This window comes from Ambystoma mexicanum, chromosome 7q, assembly GCF_040938575.1.
Source record: "Ambystoma mexicanum isolate Mex_15411 chromosome 7q, UKY_AmexF1_1, whole genome shotgun sequence".
Taxonomy (NCBI): Eukaryota; Metazoa; Chordata; class Amphibia; order Caudata; family Ambystomatidae; genus Ambystoma; species Ambystoma mexicanum.
The window spans coordinates 111,630,918-111,650,834 of NC_090941.1; positions in this window are offsets into that span (position 1 = coordinate 111,630,918).

A 19,917-nucleotide genomic window follows, 5' to 3' on the forward strand; every position below is an offset into this window, starting at 1 on the left:
TACCTCCAACTCTCTAAAGGCTAGATGCTTCTTCAGGCAGAGAGTGGGGTGGTAGATCTCTCTCCTCTGCAGATGCCTCCCTCTGGAATGGCCTCCCTGACCCTCTCAAACTTTAGTGGACCACCTGATGTCCGGAATCAGCTCAAAACTTTCCTCTTCTCCTCTGCTTTTGCTCTCTCCCTCCCCTGCTGACCTACCTGACCTACCTGTCTGCTGTACCGACTGGTTGCTTGGCTACCCTCAGAGTCTACTGAGTCCAGGCTTTTTCTTGAACAGTCATCCTTGCACTGCCGATGGCCTACCATGCACATAGGGACTGTAATTGTAACCCTACAGTCCCTGTTCTCCTTGCACTACCCAGAGCTGCACTGTCCTGGCTGCAGTTACTCAGAGCATTACAGCCATTTTTTCCCCGCCCTTCTTCCTTGCACTCCCCACTCCTTTTCCCCTTGCATTTCTCATTCTCGCACTTGCACGATTTGAATGACACAAGGCCTAGTAAGATCATTTGTCTCGTCACTCCCTCTGTCTTCACTCCATTGCTTGTCGCGCCAAGAATCACTTGTGTACAGGCCTGTTATAATAGACTTCTATCATATCATTTTATCACAGATGCTCAACAAAAATATACAATGCTGCAGTAAGAAATGGCTAGACTGACAGCACCCAAATGCCAATCTAACCAGGTAATTACACTTAGCAGGACTGCTTCATCAGAAATGCACAGTTAAAAAAAAGTTATACCAAATTGAGGACTAACTAGACTGGCTGCACCAAAATGCCCCTCTAGCCACTAATACCACATATCATGCCTGCTTAGTCTGGACATGGACAACCATTATGACTTATCGCACAATCCCAACTCCCACGCATGCCCTCTCTCTCCCATGCCCTACCACAACCTCCAAAATCAGCTCTTTGGCCCAGAATTACCTTAACGTCCCTCCTCCTTGTCCTAGAGCTTTTGTTTGAGGCTCCTGGCCTCATAGGTAAGTACTGGGATGAGAAAGAGTGGGATTAGGAGTAATGAAGATACAGGTAGCTAAGTCAGGCATTGCCTCCATGTACCTCTACCTCATCCCAGTGCTTGTGTATGAGGCAAGTACTGCCTCATACACAATTACAGGGACAAGGAAGAATAGGGCTAAGAGTAATGACGATTACCAATAAGTAATTAAGTCATTAAACACAAGTAAGGTCTTAACAATATTCAGCTGACTGGGCTGCAGCACTCGCCCCCAGTAATTTTGGGCTATGTTGACTCAACCTGGCTGACCTTCAGAGCAGTTGCCGGACAGAACAGGACACCGATGTTAAACGGCATCTGGGATAACAAGTGCCAAGCAGTTACTAACGTAAAGCATTTCACTGTTAGTACCTGCATTCAAATGCCAAATCTTTTAGACAATTGAAATTGTGATCTGTGTTTAGCACTTTCATGGCAGGCAAGTGATTGGAAGTGTAGAAAGGGAACAGGAGACCGTTCATTCTCACAACAGTTCATAAGTGGTTGCTTTCACACTTAAAGGAGAGAGTTAACTGCTTGTAACATTGAAGCTGCACTAGAATAGTCTCATTAAAACGTGTAAAGAAGTTAGATGCCCCAACACAAAAAAGTTTGCCTCCCCCACCACCCATGAAGTTAGCGCCTCCCCCAACATTTGAAGCATCAGCCCCCTGAAATTTAGTTTTTTTTTGCACCCCTGAGCACAAGCACAAACACAGTTCACCATATACATGCATGCACACCAGCCATCCTTACATTTAAGTGTGCACTCTTTCACCATGCAGGCACACCCAGGCAGCCACCCATACATTTAAGTATGCATCCTTTCACCGTACACGCACACACAGTCACCCATACATTTGTGTGCACCCTTTCACCATACACTCACAGACACACGTCAAGGGGTTGAGGGGAGCCCTATTACTTCAAAAAGAAATTGGGCCTCAGTATAAGTTTGTCGGTCCGGTAACAACGGTACCGGTAAGCTTGCCGGTACTGTTGTTACCAGACCAGCAAACTATGAGATCTGCTCGAGGGTGCCTTCCTGACCTGGAGGGCGTATCGGCACCTGTGAGCAGAGCATGTCGGGTGCACCGGCACCATTTTGAATGGTGCCGGTGCATCCGATCTCCTCATTCCCATTGAACCCTATGGGGATCAAAAGGGAATGGGGAGCATTTTTTTCCACCGCCCGCAAATGGGCAATTACCAGGTCTGGTGGGGCTGTAATGACCCGGTAATTGCCCATTCGCAGATGCTAGAGAAAAGCGTAAGTTAGGCAGCAGCCTGGCGGTTTTACCGGCAAGGCTACAGCCAAACTTGTAATGAGGCTGATTGTTTCTTTTTGAAGTCACTCTGACTTCATAAAGACATTATTTCTGTTACAGAAATAATTTCTTTATGAAGGCAAAGTGATTTAAAAAAAAAATAAAAAAAAAAGATTTTGAAAAATAATTTTTTTTCATTTTTTTTTCAAGTGGGGCCCACTGCCAGGACATGTGCTAGCGGGGACCCCACGCACCACGGGGGCTGCGGGGTCCCCTGTTACGCCAGTGAATCAAGAGGTGGCACAACCACGTCAGAAGAGGCTGATCTAAGCTTGACAGACAGCCAGAGTTTTTTAATCAGCTGAGCTGGGGGGAGTAGTAAGTCCTTCCAGGGATTTGAATGTTGTCGGTGCCTTCCTGGAGGGGGCTCCGGGAATGCAGCTTTGAAAACAGCTGGCAAGCCATGCAGAAAGGGGTCCGGTTGCTGGCATTGAAGTAGAAGTAATTCTGAAGGCAGTGTCTGTGAGGTCGTGAAGATAAACCCAGGCAGGAAGAGAAGCAAACGGAACATAGAAGCAGGCTTCAAATACATTTGTAAGTTAACTAATTGAGGAGTACGTGGGTGGCTGATATGTGATCAGATTAGCTTAGGGTGTTGAATTATAACACAAAATGCTTTATTTTTGATCCTTTCCATGTGCAATTGTTTAAAAGAAAAGAAAAAGAAATGAATCCGAATTTTTCGGGTTGCCATGTACTTGTGTTCTTTTCTGTGTTTATCTTCTAGTGGACTAGGTTGTGTTCGCTGTTGGTAAGCATATGTGTAATTGTAACATTCTGGATTGTGTACAACAAAGATCAATATTATAACAAAAAGCAAAGCTGGTGCAATTTTTGGGGGTTTTTTGTTTTATGTCTCTCAGGATTACTGTGTAAGGGGAAAAGTCAGTGGGTGATCCCAGTGTCATACCAATGCAGTAAATAATTTTGCTACCTCATTTACCACATGGGACCAGTTTAGGACAAGAGTAAATATATACAAATATGCAAGATAGAATGTTATGAGTGTATATGGATGTGTTTTCCCTGCATGCTGAAGAGAAGACAGTGCCTTATGAGGTGGGCGGAATGGAATTAACCGCACCGATAGTGGTGCCGGCGCCGTTAATGAGAAAACAGCAGGTGTCCACAAATTTGTGAAACACTCCCGTCCCCTGCACACCCTAATGTTGTAGTAACAACCAAACACTCATGTGATTCCACATATTAAAACTTTATAGCTTGGTGGTCCAGTCACCAATACATTTTATCATCCTAGAACAGGATTATTAAGTAAAAAGAAAACAATTTTACATGACAATTATATGCACTTATAACAAAATAATTAAATAGATACACTTCAGACATATCTTTCTTAATATAATTAGTAATTCCAATAGTGACTATTACTTCATAGTCTAATGGAACCAATCCCTCAGAATTCAATTTATAGAACACAGGTAAACATTTGCACTTTGTACAATTTCATAGTCCATCTTTTTCTATGATGTATGATGTTCCAAAAGTACTTGAAGTGCAATATCCTTTACGCGTTTCAGGGTAAATGTCTCCCCTTCTTCTGAAGGTGTCTACCAAAATGTATCTTTAGTCCATATATCAACATGAGATCTTAAATAGAAAACAAATAATGTCATATTAGTATTCTTCACAAAAAATAATATTCATCTGTCATAACTGGATAGTTATTCATCACTGATCAGCTGTTTTTTCACTTTTCTTAGGTTAGGAATCTAGTGCCAACTTGATGAGTATCGTGTTGTCATTCCTAAAAACGGGTAAGAAAGATTGTGTATAAGTCTCAATGGTAAAGAAAAGGGGAGTGCTTATATAAAAAAACTCAACCAAATATATCGCCTCAATGGTTTTGATAGAAAGTAAATTCCCATAGTTACCTGAATTATGGGTTAGAGGTAGCCAAATCAAAATATATAGTTTGACTTCAGTAGTGTAGGTGGCTATTATGTGTCTTTCGTCCTGTAAATAGCAATCAGATCTGCTTTTGCATGCAGATCTACACCTGTAAAATTAAAATTAAAAAACCTAAGTTGCTATTCTTGTATAATTAAAATTAAATTCCAAGAATTACCGCCAAAGCTCCATATTTAAAAATAGGGATCATTGTGTGGTACCCTATTTAGATAGACAAATCTTACCATATTTGCATAGTGTGCTCTAATCTGATGTCCCTTGAAATACTCCGAATTTCATCTGATGTAACGTTTAGGTTTTCAAAGGAAATCTGCAATAAATGTAAGAATATATAAGGACATCTATTCCGGATCAAATTGTATGATGAACTGGATCAAAGTAGTAACAGGCTTACCCGCACTAGTTAACTCCTAAAGTGAAGAATGAGCCTTTAGTTGTAGGTGCAAAATCCTCTTGCAGCAAAACCTGCAATTATAATTAAATATACAGCCTTCTGTGATTCTCAGTCTGAAGTACATTCTAACTGTACTAGTATCCATATGGTAACCAGGATCCATTCTAACCCAGGAAGTTGGGGCTTACCTGAGTGTGGACTCCCATCTGCAGGTTGTCTCAACTGATGCTCGAAAACGGTGTAGCAAAGATGGCCGCTGTTATCATAGCGTGGGTTGATGACATCATCGCATATGACCGCAATGACGTCAGTTTGTTTACTTTTTGGTAAGTAACGAACTTGGGGGCTCATAAAAGTTTTGTTTATGAATGACTCTACCAAGTAGGACAGAAACTATATCTAATATAATGAGAAATGTCAATTTCCTTCAATGTCCCAGTTAATTTGGGGACTATTCATTGCAATCCTCATCTGATGATTGATGAAGAAATCCAGTTATGCTCACAATCTGGAATATTTAAAGACACTCTACATGTACACATTGCTCACAGTCTATTTTTAGCAGATATACTTGACACCAAAGAAAACATTTTTTATACATGTTGTTTAAATAGTAACTGATCAACTTTTCTCCCATAATGTGTTTGCTATCTGTCAACCATATGTTCATTTTCACTCGTTTAAAAAAAAGAATCAATATTTATGTAATACAAATATAGTAATGCGTGTAATATCATTTACTCATTTGTTATCTTATCAACTTCAACATGGTTAAGATGACCAATTTAGTACCTCATTATCGGGCATTTCAGAAATACTTTATTGATCATTTTAGGCATTTGGGAACTACTTTGTTGATCGTATTGGATACTAGATGGACATATTTATAGAAAAGAACCTAGGTTGTACTCTTCATTCATTCCATTTGGAGCGAGACTGTTTAATTTCTCAATCCAATATAGTTCCCTCTGGTTCATGTGTCTGATATGGTTCCCTCCTCTTAGTGATTTTTTCACCTCTTCCAATATGATCACCTTGAGTTGGGCAATGGTATGCTTATTTTCGGCAAAATGTCTTGCAACCGTAGATTTAATGTTTTTGGTACGTATGTTACTCTTGTCTTCATTCCACCTTTCCTTAGCTTTTCTGATAGTTTGGCCCACATAAAAAAGGCCACAAGGGCAACTTAAACCATATATGACTGATTTTGTGTCACATGAAGTGTAGTCATTCAATCTTATTTTCTGTCCACTGTGGGGATGTCTCACATAGCCTCCTTTCATCACGTTATTACAGTTACAGAAGTTTAAGCACAGGTATGTGCCCGTTTTCTTCTGTGTCAAAGTTTTTTGTGTGTCGATCTTTGTTCTTTCCACTTTTACTAGTTGGTCTTTAAAGTTTTTACCTCTCTTGTACGCAATGAGGGGAGGTTTTGGAAATAATCTGTCCAGTTGTGGATCCATCTTGATAATACCCCAATTTTTCTTAATTATTCTTGTGATATGGTGACTTTGTGCTGAGTATCTTAAAGCATAGAGAAATGGAATATCCTTAGATTGTGTATTATTGATAAGCAGATTCTTTCTTTCGAGTTGCTCGGCTTTAGACTTGGCCTTATCAATGATATATATAGGATAACCTCTTGTTTGGTATTTCTCTGTTAGTAATTGATTCTCTTGCTGTACTATTGTTGTGTCAGACATTATTCTTTTTATCCTTAAAAATTGGCTATATGGTAAGTAGTTCTTTAAGTGATCAGGATGATGGCTCAAGTAATGTAATGAATTGTTAACGTCTGTGGGTTTATGGTAGATATTGGTAATTAATCTGCCACCTTTTCCAATCTGTAATGCCACGTCCAAAAAGTGCAATTTGGGTTCTCCCACTTCCATTGTAAACTTAATGTGATTGTGTAAGTGATTTATGAAGCCCAGGAAAGTATCTACATCTTCCCTTGATCCTCTCCAGACAACGAAAATGTTGTCAATGTACCTCTTCCAGGTTATTTAGTTGTTTTGCAATTTTTGTGCATTCAATATGTGCGTACTCTCTGGATGGAACATGAATAGATTGGCATAAGCTGGGGCCATTGATGAGCCCATCTATGTTCCGGATGCTTGTAAATAAAACTGAATTGTTTCTAAAATAATTGTTAACAAGTATGATCTTACTCAGCTCCAAAATGAAAGTTTTATTTGCTTCACAATTGTTGTTCAATAGAGCCCATTCAAGTGCCTCCAGTCCGTCCTGATGCGGAATTGATGTATACAAACTTTGTACATCAAAGGAAACTAGTATGTCGTCCTCCTTGATGGTCGTTAATGTCATCACATGATTTAGGAAGTCTGTAGTGTCTTTCAGGTAACTACTTGTGTTCTGGACTATTGGTTGCAATGCTTTGTCCACATATATTGCAAGAGGATTGAAAATGCTGTCCGTGCCAGCTACTATAGGTCTCATAGGTGGTGTTGTCAATGCTTTATGAATTTTAGGTAACCCATAGAAAATGGGCGTGATCGGATATACATTGGGAAGGAATGATCTTGTTTTCTCAGAGATCCATTCATTTTCAAGTGCTATATCTAGTACATTTTTAATCATTTCTGTGATGTCATTAGTGGGATCCTGATCAATTTTGATATATGCATTTTCTTCTTCCAAAAGGTCATTAATTTTGGTGAAATAGTAAGTTGTGTCCATCAGAACAATCACCCCTCCCTTATCTGCAGGTTTTATAGTTAAACTGCGATCCTCCTCTAGGTCTTTAATTATTTCACTTTGTCGTCTTCTGACGTTGTAATATTTGGTTTTAGTGAAATTCACCCTTCTGAGATCCCTCATAACTTGTTCTTTAAATATCTTGATGGTAAGGTTGTTCACTTGTGGGTCAAATCTGCTTTTAGATTTAATTTCTAAGTATTTATGTCCTTCCCGTATATAGTCCATTTCTGTTTGTGTATCAAAAAACACCTTGTGTCTCATCTTCTGTGTAAGTCTATGTAAATTAATCTTTTCTTCCAAAAGATTAGAATTTTGGGTAGGTAGAAATGATAAGCCAAGGTTTAATGTATCAATTTGATCTTTTGTCAAATGTTTCTTTGAGATATTGACAATTAGCTGTTCGGTTTTTGCCTTGGTCTTAGGTTTCTTGTTGCCTCGTCTCTTGGTCTTTTTTCTGTGCGCTCGATGTTGAGGCTTCTTGGGATGTGTGTATTATTGTAGTTGCAGGTTGATTTCCTCCTGTATTTGTTGTATCTTCACTAGTTGGGACCTCGATGCTCTGGTCACTTGTTTCTGGTTCTTGCGGTCTAGGTTTATAAGGTTGTCTTTTGTTGGGATCTGGTCTGTTCTAAAGATAGTGTTCTTGCCAAGTGTACACTATATCTTGTTGATAATCTAAAGTATCCCGTTGAAATTTACGAACCTTACGTTCTTTGATATCTTTTTTATAATTCTCTAAAGTTTGATTGACCTCCTCAATGAGGTTTGTTAATTCTTCTTTTGTTTTTAAGGTTGTTAGTTGTTCCGATAATTATTCTATTTCTCTGTCTAGTCTATTAACTGATTCCGATAGCTCTTCTATAGTCAACAAAATTAAATCCAGTGAACACTTGTTTCAAATTTGTTCCCACTTCTTTACAAAATCCGGATTGTCCTTACATAAGGTGGGCCTTAAGTAGACTCTTAGACCCCTCGGTATTCGCTGAGCTCGTAATACTGTGCCAAGGTGGTAGCACATATTTTGTGTGATATTTCACACCTAATCACCTTCTCCAATTGAGATATTAGTTTATCAGGACTGGTTGTAACAGGTGTATTACAGTTTATCTCCTTAATGAGACCTAATATGCGATTTGCTTCGTCTTCATCAAATGCAAGTCTAGTTGTATGTTTCTCCGTTAGTGTGTTAATTTTAGAAAATGACATATCTAAATAGTATGCTTCGTGTGGGTGCTACACTGGCATTTGTGTCACACTCTAAATTTAGAGGATCTGTCAAAAGCTAAAAACTAGTTGGCAAAGAGCACACCTATTTATTAATATAGTGGATGTTTTAAGATAATTAGTGGGGTGCCGGTGCCGTTAATCCCATTCCGCCCTATTACGGGGTTCCCTCGCGTGACCCGCTCTGGACGTCTGGTTTTACCAGACGTCCAGAGCGGGTCCCGTGAGGGGACCAGGGACTAACAACGGGCCCATTATTAACGGGCCCATTGTTAGCTCCCTCCACATTCCCATTGAGCCCTATGGGGGCTGTAATGGGAATGGGGAAGGACTGGGTCTGGGTTCCCTGAAGGAGGAAATACCAGGCCCTCCAAAGTTGGAATGGCCCAGTATTTCCCCATTCAGGGAACTCGGACCCAGACACAATTTTGAAGGCAGCCATGCCCTTATTAAGGGCATGGCTGCCTCCAAAGTCGTAATGAGGCCCAGTGTCATCTAAGGCACATAGGTTACTGAATGTAAATAAGTCAGTAACATGAGTTACATGCAATAAGTTGCATTCTGAATAAACTCAATGGGTTCCCTAATGGTGTGCTAGATCCACGGAGTGCATGTAGTCAGCCAAAGATGGGTCACAATTGTAATGAGGGAGAATGTGTTCTATGCTGGGGCGGTAGTATAAAAGACATGCTCACCAGTATACCACAAAAATAAGATAATTCTAAAATATCACCAAAATAAGAAACCACTAAAAATTACCGTCAATATAAGCTAACACTATATTATCACCAAAATAGGGTAATACTGAACTACCTCGAAGGATAAGGCCAGTTTACTGTCAAAATACAGCAGTAAGAAAATACCACCAAGTCCAAAATGTTCCCCAAAAGACAAAACCTCCTACATATATGGTGTGTTGGCCGGTAACAGACTGTAGAGCGACTACTGGGCGTGGCAAGTGTGTCCCACACTGCTATACGTGCATTCAAGGGAACACATTTTGTGAGATCAGTGTAACAATAAAAGTGGAATCTCAGGATTTTTCAAATTGATGCACAATCCCAGAATTGGTGAAATACTTAGAGGCAAAATTATATGCACATGGAACATGGTCATCAAATGATGCCTTAGAATGGGGAAAGTTCAGAAAAAACCACTGGACAGCATTTATGAAGAGGGTAGCATAATCAGGTCTGTCTTCTGAGATTATTTAATGCTGCTGACAAAAATTCAGAGAGAGACTCTGTGATACGGCTCTGTGCCAAAACGTGGTTCATTTTAAATAGGTCTCAGCGAATGCAAGACAATCATACAAAGCTAATTATCAGACTAAAAGTCGAATTAGATGGAGCTAATGAACAGGAGAACAAGTTAAAAGCAGAACTGGAAGTATGTCAAAAAGACATGCAATCAAAATACAATGCTTTTGACACCCAATTGTCTCAAAGAAGAAACAGTTTGAGGACAGTGAACAAGAATTAAAACACCTGAAAGGGTTGGTAAGCCACATTAGACAAGACAAAGAGGAGACTATTTTAGAGATGCAAGCTTTACAAAAAGAGAACCTATAGAATGAAGGTGAGCTCCAAGCTGTTGAACAAGAGATAGCTAAAATGTTTCAAGAAAAGGACAAGCAGGGCAAAGAGTTGGAGTTTTTTTAATGAAAAATTACTTCAGAGAATAATGGAAAGGGAGGAGATCCCGAAGTTTAGAATTAAAAACCAGTACATCTCTGGATTGGATAATCCAGATTTTGAAAATAGAATAGCAGGAAGGAGAATGCTAAAGATTACTGTTGGACAAAAGACCATCGACCACAATTTGTGGATAGTGAGTGTAACACAAAATGATTTTTATCTGGGCAATGATATAATGCACAGGATGTGAATGGTGTTAGATTTCCTTAACCAAAAAGTATGGTCCCGGCTAGGTGGGCCTGCACCCGAATTTGAAGACAAAAGAAAGGCTTATCATTGTGCACAATTGGTGCCATATACAATTGAACTACAGGTGAGGAAGGATATTATTATTCCTGCATTCACCAGGCAGGTTGCTATAACACTAAAGCACACAAATAGAAGGATTCTGATGCATTTGTGTGCTTGAATGAGTATATGAAACAGCAAGGGCTGGACTATAAATATACCCCATTGGTAGATATTGGGGATGGGTCCGTAAAAATCATGGTGGATAATAAAGTGTGTCAAGATATTTATCTAGAGGAGAATTCCGTGCTATGAATGGCAATACAAAAAAATCACATTATACTGCAGATTTCAACAATATGGTGATTGGGAATATACCCGCGAGATATGTAGATGCACAGGGTGTGTTGCAAGAGTCTCTGGATTGTCAACCCAAAGTGATGTTCAAAATTCAGTCTGTGTATCCTTATGAGTCCAATGAGACTGCATGCTGCCACCAAGCGAATTGCATATTGTTTGATTCAGGTGAAAATGAAACAGAAAATCAGCACATTGAAATGGAGGCTGATATTCCATACATTTTAAAAGTGGCAACTCTGCAGGGACATACAGCCACACAGAAGAAAGCACAGAGGTTCCTCCATTGGAGGATGTCCCAGAATTTTCAAAAATGGTAGAGGAGCAGATTGTGTTAGCAGATGTCTGTGATAGCGAAGAGGATAACAATGAACTGAGAATAATATTTATGGAATTTAAGGAGGTTTTTGCCAAAGACGCATATGATTGTGGCCTAACTGATTTACATGTTGCCACATTACAGAACGGTGTGGTAGAAATCCGGTATTCGTGCACCAATATCAATTGCCACTGGCATGCTTGGAGTCATTGGCAGAGATAATTAAAAACTTAAAGTCTTGGGGAATTATCAGGCCCATTCATAGTACCTCCAACACTCCCATTTCGGGTGTAGTAAAGCCAAATGGTCAATTGCATCTGTGTGCAGACCTGAGGGAATTAATAAAAGAGTGCCCTGGTCTAGATGGCCACTGCCATTCATTGATCAAGGCCTTTCTCAGGTGCATGGGTCAAAAGTGTTTACCACGTTAGATCTTACATCTGGTACTGCTGTGTTCCATTGGCAGAAGATATTCAGAATGTGTTTGCATTTTCATTTGATAAAACACAATATGCTTGTTCCAGAACACCATTTGGGTATGTCAATAGTGGGAGCGAATTTGGCATATTTTTGAGAAAAGCTATGCCAGATGCGGCAGAAAGAGGGACCATAGTTTGTGTGGATGATGTCCTGATAAAAAATGAAAGTCTGAGAAGTCATTTTGATGACATTAAACATGTGCTTGGCCAATTACAGAGAGCGGGAGCCAAAATATCCTTGCAGAAAGCACAATGGTGAAAGAAAAAGTGAATTGCTTAGGCCATGAAGTAACTGAATAGGGGCTAAATGCATAGAAGGAAAAGGTGGAGGCGTTACAGAAATTGAAAATCCTAAAAACATGAAAGGTTTAAAAAGTCTATTAGGAATGACAAGATATAACATGAAATGTATTGAAAATGATGCTGAAATCACTCAACCATTAACTAAACTATTGAAGCTGAATGCACCCTGGAAATGGGAAAAGCAACAGTCTGAGGCAGTTGCTAAATTGAAGGAGTGTCTCATGAAGGTGCCATGCTTGGCCTATCCGATAAAGAATAAAGATTTCTTTGTAGAAATAGGATTTACTGAGCAGTGTATGTCAGCAGTGTTATCTCAAAAAACATGATTTGAATCATAAAACCTTCGCCTATGCAATTAAGGCACTTTCTCAGGTTGAAATTGAATTCAGTGAATGTGAAAAGGCCATTCTGACCACTGTGTGGGCATTACAACATTTATGTCCCATTATTCAAGGAGAAAAGGTAATTATTGAGACAAATCAACAACAGTTGCAATTTTTACAAAGTAAAATAATTAGATCAGGCAACCTAGTGCAATTCAGAATCACTTCCTGGACATTGGCATTGCAGGGTTTTCCTGTAGAAGTAAGATATGGACAGAATAAAAAGAGCCAAATTGCTCAAGGGATAACAGATCTACACTACCGTGTGTCTCAAATGAGATAGAGGTGAAGCCCAGTTTGCAAGAGTTTGAACAATCACCACACAAAGCTTTTGATGAAAATACACATAAGGACTTGCCAATTGTGTGTGTCGACAGGTGTGCTTTTCACATTGAAAATTACAGTAATAAACAGCTGGTGTCAGGGATAGGAAATGTCTGGTTGTGGTGTGAGGACATTTGAGAATTGGCGCCAGGAGTAGCCAGATAGCTGAGTTAGCTGCCATTCATAAAGCAATCACTACTGCAATTGATAACAAATTCAAAGAAATTGTCCTGGTGCCTGATTCTGATTATACACAAAATAGCTTTGTAGGATATTTGCCTGCCTGGAAAGCAAGGGGCAGATAACAAAAAGCCCCTTAAACATGGGAAAATGATTCAAGCTATAGACATGTTAGTGTCAGAGATTGGTTTCACAATACACTGGAGGAAAATTGGTGGACATGTGAAAACACCAGGAGAGGATAAGGAGGGAAATGATAGAGCAGATCAATTGGCCAAGATTGGGGCTGTTATGGGAGAATTGCTGCCCATTGAACACCTAATTGGTGAAATACAAGTAGATGCAGTTACACACTCCAAATCTCCAAAATAAGTTGAACAACCTGTAGTGCAATGGAGTTATGATACACCAGATCAGGATTTGATTAAGGCACAAAAAGAACACCCAGTATTGGGGGTTTATTATAATCATTTGATAGACCCTGAGCAAAACCCCTTAACTGAAAATGATTGTACAGGAAAAGAAGAGCTGAGAGTGTTAATAAAGAACAAAAAATGAATTAAACTACAGGATGGTCTGATGATCAGGGAATCTGTAACAGGGCAGATTCAGTGGGTGGTACCTCTTTCATTCAGAGGGTTAATGTTACACCATGCACATGATGCGATAACTGCAGGACACAGAGGTTCACAAAAACTTTAGCAATACTGAAAGACTAGGTTTACTGGCCTCAAATGTCCCAGGATGTGGAATTACACACCATGGGGTGTCTGGTATGTGCACAATGTAAACCTGCTTCACCAATGCATAAAGCTCCATTAATGAAAAGAGGTTTAACCCTTCCATGGTCAGATTTACATATCGACTATGTAGGGCCTGTAAAGAGATCCGGTTGGGGAAACCGATATTTATTGACGGTGGTATGTTTAATGTCAAAATGGGTGAAATGCATTCCTGCACCAGATTTTAGTGCACATACAGGGGCTACATTGCTGGTAAATCACATGTTTCAAGATTCGGGTTACCCCAAAGAATAGAGTCAGACAGAGGAAGTCATTTCACAAGCACCTTGATGAGCAAGGTATGGCAGATATTGGGGGTAAAAAGCAAATTGCATATCGCATATCGGCCCGCCTCTTTGGGGAATGTAGAGAGAAGCAATAGATCTGTTGTGGAGATACTAAAGAAGTTTGAGCAGAGGCAGGTTCCAGTTGGGATCTACGCTTACCTTTAGTGTTAATGGCCATTAGGTTGACTCCTGCTAAAGCAACAGGTATCAGTCCTCATGAAGTATTGACAGGAAGAAAAATGGTGCTGCCACAACATTTATTGTACAGGACACATGAGCAAACACTTGTGAGTGCATCTACAGTTCACGATATGTGGAAGAATTGAGGAAGCATTTACAACATGGATTTGCGTTTGCACAGTGAGATTTGGAAAGGGCTGCTGAAAGTGAAAAGTCCTATTATGATAAAAAGACATCTGTGAGAATATAAGATAGGTGATCGGGTATACAAATTACATTTTGGTAAGATTAAACATAAAAATTCAAAATTCCTCGCAGCATGGCAAGGGCCATTTGAGATTGTAGATAAAATATATCCTGTAGTGTATAACATATTAAAGACAGAGGGTGAAATGGTGACAGAGCAATTTGTCCATGTGAACCAAATTAAGACTTGTCATCCAAAGCATGAAATCAAGAGACTGGAACAGGTGGAGACGGGTTAAGTGTAATGATTACAGAAAAAGAAAGCTGACAGTTGGCTATTTCATGATGCATACAACCTAATGACAAGGTGGTGTATGTTTCACTCCATGAGAAACCAGAGATATAGTTTATCACATTTAGAAGAAAAGAAAATCTGGTACTATGCATTCATGGAAGGTGCTGAATCAGGTTAACTTACTATGGTACAGTGTGTTAAAATTATTCTGCATGAAAATTGTTGTGATGTATAATAATGTGAGGTGTAAATATTGTTTGGTTCTCTCTAATGTGTGTTTAATTGCACATATCCAAAAGTGACAAGTTTAAAGAGTCATGATATGTTGGGCCACATTTTTCTTTTAGGCCAAATAGTAAAAGGGATAGAAAATCGTTTTATGCTATGCACTTAATAGGTTTCTTTTCTATAAAATTTAGATGTAAATAACCTATTGTCCTGACAGGGACCGGAGACTGCTGGACCGGAGACCACTGGACCAGAGGCCACAGGACCAAGGACCAAAAGCCTCAGGACCAAAAAATGGAGGTGAAGATAAACAGCCCGGGATGCCTAAAGATATGTCATCTGTGAAGAAAAATCAGTGATTGCCAGGCTGGAGAGGTTCTGAGGGAAAGGATGCTGTTATGGAAGTTTGGTGATCAGGACATCTCAGCGGCATAGTCCTGAAGATGGTGAATGCCATCAATGGAAAAGTGGTCAGTTGAACTTAATTCCACAGCGTTGCCGGTGGGGGCATAGTATTGTGCTGTGCTTTACCAATTGGGACTTGAAATAGAGACAGTGGAAATTGTATATTTAAATTTTAAGCCATTTTGTTATTTTATTTACTTATTTTATTTTATTATTTTATTTTATTGTTTTATTGTGATGAATACACATTGAGGAGAACTGTTTACTCCATAAAACACATAGGCCCTCATTACGATACTGGCGCTAAACCATGGCGCTATTAGCACCATGGTTGGTGCCGGTATCGTAACGAGTCTGCCAATGTTCAATGGGGAGTTACCACCCCATTCCAAGGTTAGCAGGACGGTAATTCCCCATTGAACATTGGCCCTTCCCCATTCCCATTTTTGCCCCATAGGGTTCAATGGGACTGGGGAAGGCGGTAAGTATGGTACCGCAAATTGCGGTACCGTACTTACCTCGAGAGTCCCTTTGCGGGTCCCTACTTTAACGGCTGGTCTAGACCAGCCGTTCAGGTTGGGTCCCACAAAGGGACCTTGTAGTAAGTCGCTAAGTATTTAACAGCGCCGCAGCCTTTTACGGCGCTGTTAAACACTTAGCACCAGCGTCCTAATGAGGGCCATAGACAAAGACTATGATTCAAAAATACATATGGAGCTGGGCGCTTCAGTTGGAGGTATGCACATGTAATTAGATAACAAATGCACGTGCGTGTGAGGGCTGATATGCCCAATTTGGGTTCTATTTCATTTTTATGTTACAGATAAACAATTGTTTATTGTGAAATGCTTATATGTTTATTTTATTAAGATGTTATTGGTTCAACCCTTGATCATCTAGCGACAATGGGGAATGGGAGATATACTGTGATACATACATATATATATTTTAAAATTGATGTGTTTCCTCTAATTATGGATTTATTAGTCATAATTGTCAGAAAAAGGAGGGGTATGTAGGGATATATTAATGAATGAAATGTTTGTGCAAACAACAGCACATGTGTACAGATTCAAAGGGAAGCAAAAGTGGGTGTTTCATTGTTTAGTATGTAGATGTAGCTTTTTTTAAATGGGTGCAAGGGTCAGCTTCTCAGCAACAAGCCAGTGAACATTATTTTTGGAAAAGCATATTTTTAAAAAGTATTAAGCAAAACGTTTTTTAGCAACATGCCAGCAAAATGGGGTTTAGTTTCAAAAGCATTCAGTAAATGGGGCAGTCATTTTAAAATGTAGAAGGTTTTTTTTTTTTTAATGCAGGCTGAGAACTTCCATTGTCCTTGCAGGAAATGACTTGATACATGGAAACCCTTGTAATATGATTGGTAGGAATCAAGAGGTGGCAGAACCACGTTAGAAGAGGCTGATCTAGGGGGGCTCTTTTGTGCACATCACGAATGGCTGCCTGAAAGTAGAGCTCCGGCCAGAGGAAAAACCAGAGCTAAACTGATCCTACCAGGGCCGATCCGGACGCACCAGAAATCAGAAATCCGGTAGAGGAAGACTCGTAGAACAAGTCCCGCAAAAACTGGGCACACACGTTGTGAGGCTGCAGAGAAATCCTGCCTTAAACTAGCAGTGACGCAGAGGCTGGGATGCGCCCACCTGGCGGCTCCACGAGACATCCGTGGTGAGCCGGGGAGGCGGAGACCAGCAGTAGGCCGAGTTGGGGAGGGGTGCCATAGCTGCAGTGAGGTGCTGCAAGACGGCGGGAAGACACTGAGTGCCTGCCCCCCAGTGCGATACACCCGCAACCGCGACTCATAAGAGGAGCGGAGGCCGCCGGGAGCTGCTGCAACAAGGGCTGCGCAACAACAATCCGGAAAACAGTGTCGAAGAGGGGAGCCCCGTGGAGCGGAGGGATGACTGCACACCGCTCCGGACAAGTTTGCCATTGGAGGGCATTGCGGATGCCTCACGGGGCTGGCTTCCCCCCCTGCACGGCAGCACATGACAAGGCTGAACCCTGATCCGTGAGGCCCAGAGCACCGGAACACAGCACGGCCATCGCGCTGCTGGAGTGGACCAGGGACAGAGGCACGTGGGAGGAGCAGTCATCACCCCCCGCCAAGTAAGTGGAACGCGACAGGGGGGGGCTCCTGCCAGCACATGCATACCTGGAAAACATGCTCGGCATATGATCCTTAGAGGGGGTCATTTGGGAGGCCCACGTGGCTGACAGCGGCGTGGTGATCAGAGCCCACATAAATGCTGACAAGATAAGCAACCAGAAACTTTGTAATTGCGTAAATTGTAAAGTTTGGGGCAGCTGGCTGCAACTACAATTTATTCAAACATAGTGAATATAATCAGACAGCCTCCCCCAGGTGACACTTCCACCAGTACTTCTGTGGGCCCAACCACACAACCAAGAAGCGCACAGAAGTGTGCCCTATTAAATCCTCAATAAGGTAACAACCCACACAGACCTAGGGGTGCGCCGGGGGAGATTCGGCCAACCTCAAATAAACATGTAGTAGATATCCTGAGACAGGTGTGGATCCAGGAAACCCCCCCTTTCTGGACAATATCATGTCTGACACAGATACGTGGGAGAACACAGTCCACCCTCAAACAGATAGCGGCAACACATGGGGCGCAACAAGAAGAAGGGCACAGGAGGGAAAAAAAACAGCCCAATGGACTCCTTTGCCAGCTCCCAGCCGCATTTAGCCTCCGGGGTGGCGCCACAAACGCCCGACAGACAAGTGGAAGATCCTTTAGACCCCAGAGTAGTCCACCTGACGACACTGGTCCAAAACGGATTTGTGGCGGTTAATGTCAGGTTGGATGACATAGTAGCGACAATCGGATCTCTGAAGGCACGGGTGGAGAAGGAGAGCATGTGCATCACGGAGGCAGAAAACAGGATAAGTACAAACGAAGACACGATTTCACAACATGGCTGAGACATAGCCCAACTCAAAACAGAACTACATAAAACTCAGAACAAGTACGTAGATCTCAAATCGAGATCACGGAGGAATAACATCCAGATTGTCAGGGTCTCAGAAACTTTCGGCAAGGGCCCCACGGAGAGACAAGTGGAAACCCTTTTGAAAACTCTCCTGGGAGTGGAATCCTTTTCAGACCACTCCCTTGTCGCACCATAATAGCACGTCTCCTTAACTATGGGGACAGAGATACAATACTCCGACTATCCAGAGAAAAAGGAACTCTACATTATGAGGAAAAGAGAATACACATATACGCAGATTTTTCAGCCAATATGCAAACACAGAGAAGGTCCTATGTGTTGGTCAAGAAACAGCTACGGATGCGCAATGTACCTTATGTCATCATCTTCCCTCATCTTCCCAGCTAAAATGCCCACTTCTTCGAGAATCCTGCGGAAGTCATGGCGTATGTGGAAGCCTCTATCCCACTGCCTTCCAGAGACCGAGTGATCGATCGGGACCAAAACGCTAGACCAAGAACAGGAGAGGAGACTCGACTGTGCAGATTGACAAAGGCACGCTATGTGCCCTCCATAACAATTGTAGAGAATTGCTAGCAAGGATGGCCTGTACAAAAGATCACTGATAATCGGGCCGTGAGCCTCTGACAAGGTCAGCCAGATGGCTACAACGATCGACCCACAGGAAGGTTCAAGGGAATGCCCAAGGGGAAGGTTTCGAGAGTTACTGGGCAGCATCGTCAAGTTGTGGGAGATGATGCGGGGTGGGGGTCTGAATACCAAAGAATGATTGGATACTTTCAGCTGTATGGGAATAGGGGGGGTGGGGTTCTGGGACCCAGTTGGAAGGGACCTGCAAGTTAAAACCTGTGGTCGCGCTACTGCACATGACACATTCCTGAGAAACATGGAGATGAAAGACATAGTAATGCTACGCAGACATGGCACACGCCAGGGTGATGGTTAAGAGACCGAGGCTAAAACTCCTTACATGGAATGTTCGAGGCCTCAACAATCGAACTAAGTCAAGTAAGGTGGGGACCTATGTCACAAGAAACACAGTCACTCCAGAAGGTGAACACTGAGCTCTTGAGGGGCTGGGGGCAACAAAGGTACTATACTGTGTACTCATCACAGGCAAGGGGAGTCCTCACCCTGATTCACCCCTCCATTGGTTTCCGATTTGGAAAAAGCAAAATAGACCCTCAGGGTCGATATGTCATAGTTTGGGGTAGTATTGCTGGAAAATAGATGGTGCTTGTAAATACGTATGGACCAAATGTTGATGACCCCGACTTCTATATGAATGTGGTGCATGAAATAGGCCCCATAGAGAACGAGCAGATAATGTGGGGGGGTGATTTTAACATAATTTTGAATATCACCTTAGACTTTTCCACCACCAAACATCGAACTCCCACAAAAACATCCGCCATGATACAGCAAATCCTATCGCAACTGACTATGGTTGACGCTTGGCGAATGCTGCACCCACAAAAAAGGCAATACTCATTCTACGCCTCAGTGCATGATACCGAGTCCCGCATAGATTGCTGGCTGGTATCTACGTCCCTCATGAACCAGATTAATAATTGTGAGATACTCCCCCGCACCCTGTCAGATCTCTCCTCTATCATTATGGACATAACACTGGAGGATGTAAAACCCCGGCCAGGAGATGGAGGATGCCACCTGAGACCCTCAAA